Source organism: Oryctolagus cuniculus, chromosome 17 (assembly GCF_964237555.1).
Source record: "Oryctolagus cuniculus chromosome 17, mOryCun1.1, whole genome shotgun sequence".
In the NCBI taxonomy this organism is placed as follows: domain Eukaryota; kingdom Metazoa; phylum Chordata; class Mammalia; order Lagomorpha; family Leporidae; genus Oryctolagus; species Oryctolagus cuniculus.
Window position 1 is genome coordinate 4,265,269 of NC_091448.1, and position 11,921 is coordinate 4,277,189.

Genomic DNA, 11,921 nt, shown 5'->3' on the forward strand with positions numbered 1-11,921 from the left:
GATCTTCCATCTGCTGGTTCACTCCCTGGAAGCCGTCAACAGCCAGGGCTGGGCCAGGCCAAAGCCAGGAGTCTGGAACTCCGTCCAGGTCTCCCCTGTGGGTGTCAGGGACCCAAGTACTTGAACCACGGGGTGCTGCCCCCCAGGGTGCAGCTCGGCAGGGGGCTGCATTGGAAGTGAGGGGGCACCGATAGGGGGTCCCGGTGGCCCGGGGGTAACACCTGCCCCGGAAAGACGCTGGTTGGCCCAAGCCTTTCTCGGTCCTGTGAGTGGGCGGGGCTCTCATTCGAGGCCACCACATAAGCCCTCGGCTGCCCTGCGGGAGGCGCCCACCTGTGGTCCAACCAGCTCCACGGTGTGGTCCTGCACCACTGCCCCCGTTTCCGCAGTTACTGGCAAAGGGCACAGCCGCCAGCCCCAGATGACTTCCTGTGGCTTCTGGCTTTGTCGCCACAGGGTCTCTGTGCCCCCTGCAGCAGCCAGGGGTCAATCCTCGGGGCCCGCTCACGTGGGCAAGTGGAGCCGCTGTTGTCTGAGGGGAGGCACCAGGGCAGGGCAGTTTCGGCAGGAGGTGTGTGGCAGGCGGCTGGGCTCTGCAGCATGGCAAAGATGTCGGCTGGGACCGGAAGTGGGGATTGCATGAGGTCCCTGAGCACAGAGCTTGGGAAGAGAGAGAGGCCTGGGGCTGGTGCTGTGGCATTGTGGGTAAGGTTCTGCCCTGCAGTGCCAGCAACCCATAGGGCGCCGGTTCTGGTCCCGGCTGCTCCACTTCCCATCCAGCTCTCTGCTGTGGCCTGGGAAAGCAGTGGAGGATGGCCCAAGTGCTTGGGCCCCTGCACCTGCATGGGAGACCCAGAGGAAGCTCCTGGCTCCTGGCTTCAGATTAGCCCAACTCCGGCCATTGCGGCCATCTGGGGAGTGAACCAGTGAATGGAAGACCTCCTTCTCTTTCTCTTTGGCTCTCCCTCTCTGTAATTCTGCCTTTCAAGAAAACAAATCTTAAAAAAAAAAGACATCACTATTAATAATTTTTTAAAAAAGGAGTGAGCCCTGGAGCCAGGGGCCCTGAAGCTGGCTGGAGGGAGGGGAGGGATTTTCTGGGTGGCCACGGCCGGCTACGCGGCCACGCTCCTGGGGTCCAGAGCCCTAAGACAGCCAGCAGTGGGAGAGCCGCCCAGGGTGTGACGAGGCCTGTTCAGGGTGGGGTCTGCAGGGGCCAGAGGTGGGGCAGAGGGCCGGATGGAGTGGGGAGACAGTGGTGCCAGCCATGCGCGGCCTGAGCCCTGGCAGAGGGGCAGAGAGGGGCCTGGCGGGGGTGGGGGAGGCTGCAGGAGGGAGGTCCCCAGGGAAGAGAAAGGGGCGATTCCTTCCTCGGTTTTGGGGGCCCAAAAGGCCAAGATGGAGGTGCTGGCACATTTGGAGTCTGGGGTGCCAGCCATAGACAGCCCCCTCCTCACTTTGTTCTCACGTGGTGGGAGGGGCCGGGGTCTCTCTGGGGTCCCCTTGACAGTGACCCCAGCCCCGTTCAGGAGGGCTCCGGGCTCATGGCCGGATCACCCGCTGACCCTGGCAGCACCTTGGAGGACACCGACAGGCCATTGCGGTGGCTGGGGAGGTGGTCTCCAAGGACATCCTGGGGACGGGCCGGTGCACTGTGCTGCGGCCAGGGGGTGACGGTGAGGCCGCCCTGGCTGTCCCCTCTCCTCACTGCCCAGCCAAGCTCATCACTTGAGGAGCCGTGCGTGTGGGAGGGAGCGGGGTGCCCCCAGTCAGGGCACCTCCTGAAGGACGTGTGTACCGTGAGCTCGAAGGGAGGGCAGCCCAGAGGCCAGGGGCGTCCTGAGCGCCGAGCCTCACGCGTGGGCAAGCCTGGACACTCACTGGATAAAACTTGTGAAAGGTTTATGTATGGAGTTATTCATTTGAAAGGCAAAGTGACAGAGAGAGAGAGAGAGATTTTCTTTCTGCTGGTTCACTCCCCAAACGGCCGCAGTGGCCAGGGCTGTGCCAGGCCGAAGCCAGGAGCCTGGAGCTCCATCCGGGTCTCCCACATGGATGGCAGGGGCCCCAGGACTTGCCACCATCTTCTGACACTTGCCCAGGCGCGTTAGAAGGGAGCCAGATCAGAAGTGAAGCAGCCAGGACTCGAACCAGCACTCCTAAGCAATGCCAGTGTTGCAGGTGGTGCTTTAACCCCAAGCGTGATTTTTTTAAATTAATAGTAGGGGTGGGCGTTCAGCGAAATGATTAAGATGCCACTTGGGTCACGTGCGTCTCACATCGGAGCACCTGGGTTCGAGCCTGGCTCTGCTCCCACTCTAGCTCCGCCGACCCACACCCTGGGCCACAGCAGGTGCCTGGGCCCCTGCCTCCCATGAGGGAGATGCAGGTGGAGCTCCTGGCTCCTGGCTTTGGCCTGGCCAGCGCGGGCTGTGTGATCATTAGGGATGAAAACTGTTCCGTCTCTGTCTCTCTGCCTTTCAAATAAACGGGGGGAAATGTTCAATATAATTTTGTAAGAAAAAAAGTTACAGGGCGGCGCCGCGGCTCACTAGGCTAATCCCCCACCTAGCGGCGCCGGCACACCGGGTTCTAGTCCCGGTCGGGGTGCCGGATTCTGTCCCGGTTGCCCCTCTTCCAGGCCAGCTCTCTGCTATGGCCCGGGAGTGCAGTGGAGGATGGCCCAAGTGCTTGGGCCCTGCACTCCATGGGAGACCAGGATAAGCACCTGGCTCCTGGCTCCTGCCATCGGATCAGTGCGGTGCGCCGGCTGCGGCGGCCATTGGAGGGTGAACCAATGGCAAAGGAAGGCCTTTCTCTCTGTCTCTCTCTTTCTCACTGTCCACTCTGCCTGTCAAAAAAAAAAAAAAAAAAAAGAAAAGAAAAGAAAAAAGAAAAAAGAAAAAGAAAAGAAAAAAAGAAAATATCTGCCACATATTTAAGTCTGAATAATCATAGTTTGTCAGCCATTTAAAAATTTCCTTCTTTCACTCTTTTTCTGTAACACTTCCTTTCAAATAAATAAATAAATTTTTATAAAGTAAAAAAAAAAGTTTCAAATAAAAACTAATGTCCCTCATATGCCTGGGACCACGAGGCCACAGTGATGATGGAGTCGGTGGAGGAGAAAGGACGGGGGGGGGGGGGGCGGCTCCCAAGCTGGGGGTGAGGGTGGGGGGCTCTAAGATGCAGTGCGGGAGGAGGGCACCAGGGTTCTGCTTTCAGAACCGGGAATGCCGGGAAAGCCGTGCTCTGCGGCGGTGGCCGTCGTTGGGAGGGGACCCAAAGACCTCAGCAGGGAGCTCTGAGCCCAGACCAGGGCAAAGCGACAGAAGTGGCTTCTCTCGGGCGCTGGGGCCGCCCTGAGTGCCCTGGGGACGGTCCTTCCCCCTCCTCAGCGGCCAGCGGCCCCAACGTTCCTCGGTTGTGGCCACGACACTCCGGTCTCTGCCCCTGTGGTCACGCGGCTTTCTCCACCTCTCTCTCTCTCTCTCTCACTCTCTCATAAGAGTGCGTGTCATCAGACTTAGGGCTCCCCTAAATCTAGGGGGAATCTCATCCAGAGAGTGTTAACTTTTTTTAAAAAAAGATTCATTTATTCATTTGAAAGAGAGCGTGAGAGACAGAAAGAGAGATCTTCTATGGTTCACTCCCCAAATGGCTGCGACAGCCAGGGCTGGGCCAGGCGGAAGCCAGGAGCCAGGAGCTCCATCCGGGTCTCCCACGTGGGTAGCAGGGGCCCAAGCACTTGGGCCGTCCTCTGCTGCCTTCCCAGACCATAGTGGGGAGCTGAAGCAGCCGGATTGAACCGGTGCTCATAGGGGCTGCGGGGGTCACGGGCAGAGGTGTAACCCCAGTGCACAGTGCTGGCCCCACCGTCCCCAGATTCCTGTCCCCAAAGAAGGATCTGGCTGAGGCTCTGGTCCTGCCCTCCCTGGCTCTGTGAGGCCATGGTTGCTGCCGGAGGCCCTGATGCCTGTGTGGGCTCCCCTGGCCCCGAGCCCTGCCGGCTCGCCGCCCTGGCATCCCACAGGGGAGCGCGTGGGTCCCACGCTCACCTCCGCTTCCTCAACCCAGCTTCCTCCTGGGGCACCGCGGGAAGCAGGGGAGACGGCTCCAGTACTTACTGCCCACGTGGGTGGCCTGGGCTGGGTTCCCAGCTCCTGGCTGTAGCCTGGCCCAGCCCTGGCCATTGAAGGCATTTGGGGAGTGAACCAGTGGGTGGGGGGTTCTCTCCCCACTCTATTTCTGTCCCTCCGCCTCTAAGATAAATAAATAAATAAATTGTAAAAGTGAGAGAGAGACCGTGTGGTCCCAGTGTGCAGACCCGGGTTCCCGCGTGTCAGGCTGATGCGTGCGCCAGCAGCTGGGCCCAGAGGGACTCCTTGTGACTTTGCCTTGGCACCCAAGGACTCGGCGCTGGCCCTCACTGCCCGGTGCTGATAACATGTGACAGCCTCTGTCTGACTCGAGACGCGACCCGCCCAGGCCTTGCGCCCTCCCAGGGTCCCAGGCTGCCCGCCCCGGGGTGTCCCTGCCTCCACACTTCCCAGTTTCATGACGACACCCATCCTGCGGGTTTAGGGCCCCGCCCAGTTCCAGGATGACCTCATCTTAGCTCATTCTGTGTGCAATGACTCTGCTCCCAAATACAACCTCCTGAGGTCTGGGAGGGAGACAGGCCCCTGCTGACAACCACACAAGCCCCTTGCCTTGGGTGGGCCCCGGGGGGCTTTCCTTGAAGGCACTAAAATCACACCAACTCAGAAGCTTTTTGGAGAGCGACGCAGAGGCCCTGGGCCCGTCGCAGGGTTGCACGACCACTGCCACTGTTGGGATCCAAGCAAAGGGAGCCCCAGGCCCTGTGGAGCCCAGGCTACCACCGACCCCCACTCCACTGCCTGCCCTGGTGGAGGTGCCCTGTGGGTGGGCTTCTTGTTTTTACATTTTTCTTTAAAAAAATCTATTTATTTGAGAGGAGTTACAGAGAGAGAGGTCTTCCATCCACTGGCTCACTCCCCAGATGGCCGCAACAGCCAGAGCTGAGCTGGTCCAAAGCCAGGAGCTTCTTCCAGGTCTCCCACACGGGTGCAGGAGCCCAAGGACTTGGACCATCTTCTATTGCTTTCCCAGGCCACAGCAGAGAGCTGGATCAGAAGAGGAGCAGCCGGGACCAGAACCAGCGCCCACATGGGCTGCCGGTGCTGCAGGCGCAAGCTTAACCTTCTAAGTGCCAGCGCCAGCCACGTGTGTGGGCTTATGCGCTTGGCTTCGTGCACACGGCTTGTGGACCTGGAGACTTTTTTTTTTTTTTTGACAGGCAAAGTTAGACAGTGAGAGATACAGAGAGAAAGGTCTTCCTTTTTCCGTTGGTTCACCCCCCAAGTGGCCGCTACAGCCAGCATGTTGCAGCTGGTGCGTTGCGGCTGGTGCTGCGCTGATCCGAAGCCAGGAGCCAGGTGCTTCTCCTGGTCTCCCATGGGGTGCAGGGCCCAAGCACCTGGGCCATCCTCCACTGCACTCCCTGGCCACAGCAGAGAGCTGGCCTGGAAGAGGGGCAACCGGGACAGAATCCGGCGCCCCGACCGGGACTAGAACCCGGTGTGCCGGTGCCACAGGCGGAGGATTAGCCTAGTGAGCTGCGGCGCTGGCTCAGACATGGAGATTTGCTTCTTTCAGGACACAGAGTAGGAGTGGCCGGAAAAGACTGCCTTGGCCCAGCAGTGACGACGCCTGGGCGGGTGTGTGTGTGTGTGTGTGTGTGTGTGTGTGTGTGTGTGCTGGCGTTGTGGTGTAGAAGGCGAGCACCTGCAGTGCCGGCATCCTGTACGGGCGCCCGATAGTCCCGGCTGCTCCACCTCCCATCCAGCCCCCAATAGTGCTCCTGGGAAGGCAGCGGAGATGCCCAAGTGCCTGGGCCCCGCACCCATGGGGGAGACCCGGAAGAAGCTCCTGGCTTCAGCCTGGCCCCACCCTGACCATTGCAGCCATTTGAGGGGTGGACCAGCAAATGGAAGACCTCTCTCTTCCTGTCTCTCCCTCTCTGTAACTCCATCTTTCAAATAAATAAATAAATCTTTAAGGGGAGGGGGCTGAAATAGAAAAAGTTCGTCCTGTCGCTGTCCTCTCATTGAGTTGTCACGACGGAATCTCCCACCTGCTGCTTCACGGCAGTTCTCGTATTTTAGGTGTTTTTAAATTCATTCTAACTTATATGAGAAGCAGAGTGACAGAGAGAGACCGTGTATCTGCTAGTTCACTCCCCAAATGCCCCAGTCCAGGCTGAAGCCAGGAGCCAGGAACTCCATCCCAGTCTCCCATTGTGGGTGGCGGGGGCCCAGGTATTTGGGCATCACGTGCCACCTCCTAGGTGCATTGGCAGGGAGCTGGATCAGACTGGAGCCGAGGAGGGACTTGGACGCAGGACCCTGCTCTGGGGATGCGTGCACCCCAGCCTGACCTGCTGGGCCACAGTGCCCGGGCAGCTCATGATTTAATGCCCTGGACTCTTTTTTTTTTTTTTTTTTTTTTTTTGGCAAGGGCATACCCATGTTTTCCTTTAGAAGGAGGGGCAGCCAGATTTTTTTTAAAAGATTTATTTATTTACCTTGAAAGGTAACGTTAACAGAAAGGGAGAGGTAGAGGCAGAGGGAGAGAGAGAGAGGGAGAGAGATCTTCCATCAGCTGGTTCGCTCCCCAAACAGCTGTGGAGCTGGACCAGTGCAAAGCCAGGAGCCTGGAGCTTCTTTAAGGTGCAGGCGCCCAAGCACTTGGGCCATCTTCTACTGCTTTCCCAGGCGCATTAGCAGGGAGCTGGATCCGAAGTGGGGCAGCCGGGACCTGAACCGGCGCTAGCATGGAATGTGGGGGCTTCACCCGCTGTGTCCCAGCGCCAGCCCCAGTGCTCTGTATCTGGTAACAAGCGTCTAAACTACTTGCAGGAATTTTACGGGTCGTCTCTGTCTTGCGCAACGCCTGTTCTCCCGTGCCAATTCAAGAGCGGTGAACTGAGACGCAGAGTCAGCAAAACGACACAGCTTGTTCCCCACAGCTGGTGCAAGCCCCGCGGCCGGCGTGCGTCATCCCGACCGGAACGGCGAGACGCTGCGCCAACCCCATCTGACCGGTTTTCTTTCCCGTGTGCATTCTACCCGCACCCTGCGAAAGCCAGCGGCTTCCTACCTCACTTTCCTCACGCGCCCCTTCGATCCTGCCACTCTCCCGCGTGGGACCGGTCCCCCAGCCCGCGTGCTCGGGGCTCACCAAGGACGCGCATCTCCCCCGCCCACCTGGGCGCACCATCGCCCAGCTAGACATCACTTCCAACCCCAAGTTCAAAGATAAAACTACGGAGAATTTCAAGGCAGTGACTGCAAAGCATTAAACCAACGGGAACCTGAGCTACTGCCCAGGGGACGCGCCCACGGAGACAGCCCAGCCTCTGGGCCGCAGCCAGGGAGACGGAAGCCCAGAACCTCGTGACAGACGCTGGGGTCAAGCAGGGGAGCCCCGGGAGCCTACAGGCTTGGCCAGCCCCTCCACGGCTGCCTATGCGGGACCCTAAGCCACAGGGCCCAGCCAGGCCTGGCCGGGATCACTCACCCACGTGCGCTGAGACCGGAGTCCTTTTTTTTTTTTTTTTTTTTTTTTTAAGATTTATCTATTTATTTGAAAGTCAGAGTTACAGAGAGAGAGGAGAGGCAGAGAGAGAGAGAGAGAGAGAGAGAGAGAGAGAGGTCTTCCATTCTCTGATTCACTCTCCAAATGTTTTAGTCAGGCCAAAGCAAGGGGCCTGGAACTCCACCTGGGTCAGTGGCCTTGAGCCGCCACCTGCTGTCTCCCAGAGTGTGCGACAGCCGGAAGCTGGAGCAGAGCCAGAGCCAGGATGCAAACCAGGCTCTCCGAGACGGACAGACTCTTCTGTGGTTTTCCTGCCCCAGCTGGGATGTGGCTCCTCGGAAGTTGGGTTCCTACTGGGAATGCAGGGTAAAGGCCTCATTCCTGCCCCGTGTTTGTCAACTTTCAAAGTACAATGTTGGTTTAATAAATGCCTAATAAACACAAGTATATAACTACGACGTGCGACTTAAAGATAAAAACGAGGGGTGGCCGTTGTAGTGCAGTGGGTTAAGGGCCACTTGAAACGCCACTTCCCCCATCAGAGCGCCAGTTCCCGCCCCGGCTGCTCTGCTTCCGACCCAGCTCCCTGCTCATGAGCATGGGAAGCAGCGGAAGACGGCCCAAGTGCCCGGGTTCCTGCCACACACGTGGGAGACTCAGATTGGGTTCCAGGCTCCCGGCTTCAGCCTGGCCCAGCCCGGCTGTTGCAGGCATTTGGGGAGTGAACCGCGTATGAGAGCGGCTTTATGAGGAGCAGATGGAGGCGGATCTCGGGGCTGCCGTGGGGAGGGGACGGAAGCAGGCGGTGTCTTACCCCATCAGCCTCCTCCTTGGCTTCTGCCCGGCAAGCGGCCATCAGGGTGCCTCCCCAGGTCCTAAGCACGTGGGGAGAGGCTGAGGGGCAGGCAGGACGGCAGGGAGACAGCTGCATGGGCTTTGACGTCTTACTGTGCCCTTATATCTAAGTTAGGCAGGGCTGCCGGGTTCCCTAGTGAGACAGCAGGTACTAGGAGCAAGGTTGCGCCTCCCCCAGGTTCCCATTGGGGTCCCTGGGTGCAATACCCAGTTGTCACCACTAGATGGAGACTCTGCACCATCAACACCAGCTCCGGGGTCCACCTGAGACCCCGGGGGTTCCTGACCGTCATCCCACCCGGGCCAGCTCCCCCGGACCCTGCCCCCTGCAGGTGGGCACAGATGGAAAGAGCGGCTGAGGGCCTGTGTCTGCTCCACTCACCTGGCCCCTGGGACACCTGGCCCACAGCCTCCCCGCCTTGACCCTCCCCAGTTAGGGCTTGGCACAGATGGCTGCCCCGATGGCTGCAATGGGTGTGGGCCGGGTCTCCGCAGGAGTCAGCACCCCCATTCAGGAGAATCTTCAATCAGCGCTGAGAGAGACCCCGAACGCCCGAATCTCACTCCCAGCTGCCCTTCGAAGGAATGTCATCGCAGCCGCTTTGAGCTGCTCACTTGTGAGGGTGCCTGGGTGAGTCGGGACGGGGTCTCGGGGGTGTGGCCCTCGCTGGGGAGACCCCCACTCCTGCCACTGTGGACAAAGGGCTGTGGCTTCTCGCTTTACAACGGCAGCCCGCCTCGTGGGATGGCCTTGAAGACTGAAAACACGGGGCGGACTTTACCATGCCGCGGGCTAAGCCACCAAGCGGGCACCGAATCCGGACGAGATCCAAATCCAGTTCCAGCTCCTCTGCTCCCCTCTCACCGCGTTGTTGTTGTTGTTGTTTAAGATCTATTTTTGGGCCGGCGCCGCGGCTCACTAGGCTAATCCTCCGCCTAGCGGCGCCGGCACACCGGGTTCTAGTCCCGGTTGGGGCGCCGGATTCTGTCCCGGTTGCCCCTCTTCCAGGCCAGCCCTCTGCTATGGCCAGGGAGTGCAGTGGAGGATGGCCCAGGTGCTTGGGCCCTGCACCCCATGGGAGACCAGGAAAAGCACCTGGCTCCTGGCTCCTGCCATCGGATCAGCGCGGTGCGCCGGCCGCAGCGCGCTGGCCGCGGCGGCCATTGGAGGGTGAACCAATGGCAAAGGAAGACCTTTCTCTCTGTCTCTCTCTCTCACTGTCCACTCTGCCTGTCAAAAAAAAAAAAAAAGATCTATTTTTGTTTATTTGAGAGGCACAGTTACAGAGAGAGAAAGGGAGAGAGAGATCTTCCATCCTCTGGTTCACTCTCCAGATGGCCACAATGGCCAGGGCTGGGCCGGGCCGAGGCCAGGAGCCAGGAGCTTCTTCTTCCAGGTCTCCCACGCGGGTGCAGGGACCCAAGCACTTGGCCATCTTCCGCTGCTTTCCCAGGCCACAGCAGAGAGCTGGATCGGAAGAGGAGTAGCCGGGACTAGAACCTGCGCCCACATGGGATGCCGACGCTGCAGGTGGTGGCTTTACCCGCTCCGCCACAGCGCCGGCCCCCTCTCTGGATTCTGACAGTAACACACACACACACAGGGTGTTCAAGAAAACGCGCACCTCCCTCCTCCCCCAATTTGCCCCATGCCCACCCCTCTGTCGGAAACTTTGTGGACGACCAGTGTGCACCCTGTTTAAAGGTGGGCGAGTGGGGCTGTCCTCCCGTGCCCGGCTCCTTTTCGCTGAGTGTGCCTTGGCGATAACCCGTATCAGCTTTTCACAGCTGCACTGACAGCAAACCACACCCCTGTCTCTCTGGAGGGAAAGGTATCGCTGTGGCGGCCAAGGCTGGGTCAGCATCTTTGCACCTGCATGGCCGGGCAGCTGGCCACCCTCCTAGGGGACGAGTCCCTGACATCAGCCGAAACACCACCAGGCGCCCCGCCCCTCCCGGGGGCTTTCCCTGGAGCTGGCTCGGGTGTGGCAGCTCAAAGGTCAGGCTGTGAATGGGCTCCCTCTCTCTGCCTCACTTTCCCCATCCCTAAAATGGGGTGGTAACAGCGGCGTCAGTTCCTGGCGCTGTGCCAGGGCTCGGATGGCGCAAGACTGTGAGGCAGTCAGCAGGAAGGGTCCGGAATGGCCCGCCGCCCTCCCCCTTCCTGTCACGCGCTGGCTTCTCCCTTCCCCCTGGCGGAGCGCCAGACTTTGCCCACGCGCCCTGGTGGCGTCCCCATCTGCCCAGAACCCCAGGACACGCTGGGGGCAAAGCCAACGGCCGCTGTCTGAGACGGAGGAGCACCCCCAGCTTCGGGCCGAGCCCCCCCCAGCCTGCGTCCTCTCTGTGGGGTCGGGGGCGCCTGCGCCTCTCTGTGGGGTCGGGGGCGCCTGCGCCTCTCTCTGGGTCACCCCAGCAGCCGGGAGCCCCTTCTTCCCTTCTCAACCCCAGAGCCCCGCCCAGGTCACTCCTGAAACGAGACACACACCCCTCCGCGGCCAGAGCCCCCTCCAAACTGCCCGTCTCTGCTGGGCCAGGCCTCTGGGGGGGGCAGGGCCCAGGATGAGGCCCCTCCCGCGTCCCCGTCCTGGGTCCCCCCCGGGGAGAGGCTGGGCCAGGCCCTGGGAGTCCGAGGAGGGAGAAGGCTCTGGCTGGGTGTGGCCTGGGGCCCCCACCCCGCTCCCGCCGCTGTCACACCCAGTGGGCAGGCCCTGGGGTCAATGCCCTTGGGCAGGAGGGGACAGGTCACCAAGCTTGGCTCCCGCTGCCCTGCAGAGGTGGGAGGGTGTGGGGTCCCACTTGTGGGTGCGGGAGGGAGCGATGCCTGTCCCTACCCAGTGGAGCAGCTGAGCGGAGAGGCCCAGGACCATTGGTGATGGGGTGGGCTGGACAGAGCCCTCGGCTCCCCCGGGGCCAGCAGGGCCAGCAGGGGTCCCGACACTTCTCGCGTGACTGAGGCCACACTGGCCGCCCTGGGCAGCAGCAGGATTTGAACCGCGGCCCCACATCCGATGACCCCTAGCTAACAGGCCTTCCCGACTCCCACGGTCAGAAAGCACGGGGCTGCTGCTCTGCAGGCCAGCACCAGCTGCGGCCGCCGGCAGACGACAGACCCGGCCCGGGCTCGGAGGATGTGGGCGGAGGTTATCAGAGCAGGCTTCCCGGAGGCGGCAGCCGCACCGAGGGCGGAGGTCCCGGGCTGACAGGGCCGGGTACAGGTCCGTTTGGCCTGAGGTGAGAGCGCCGGGGTGGGGGGCGCTTTTCTTGAGAAGGGTGACCGGTGATGGCAGCTGACAACCGTGAGGTCCCGGGAAGAGACCATCTGCGGGGCTGGGACCCGGCTAGGGGGAGCGAGGAGGGCGGCGACGTCAGCCCGGGGAGCGGGCGGAGGCGGGCGCCGCGGGCCCCGCCCCAGAGGCTTGGCCACGCCCCACCACGCCCCCGAT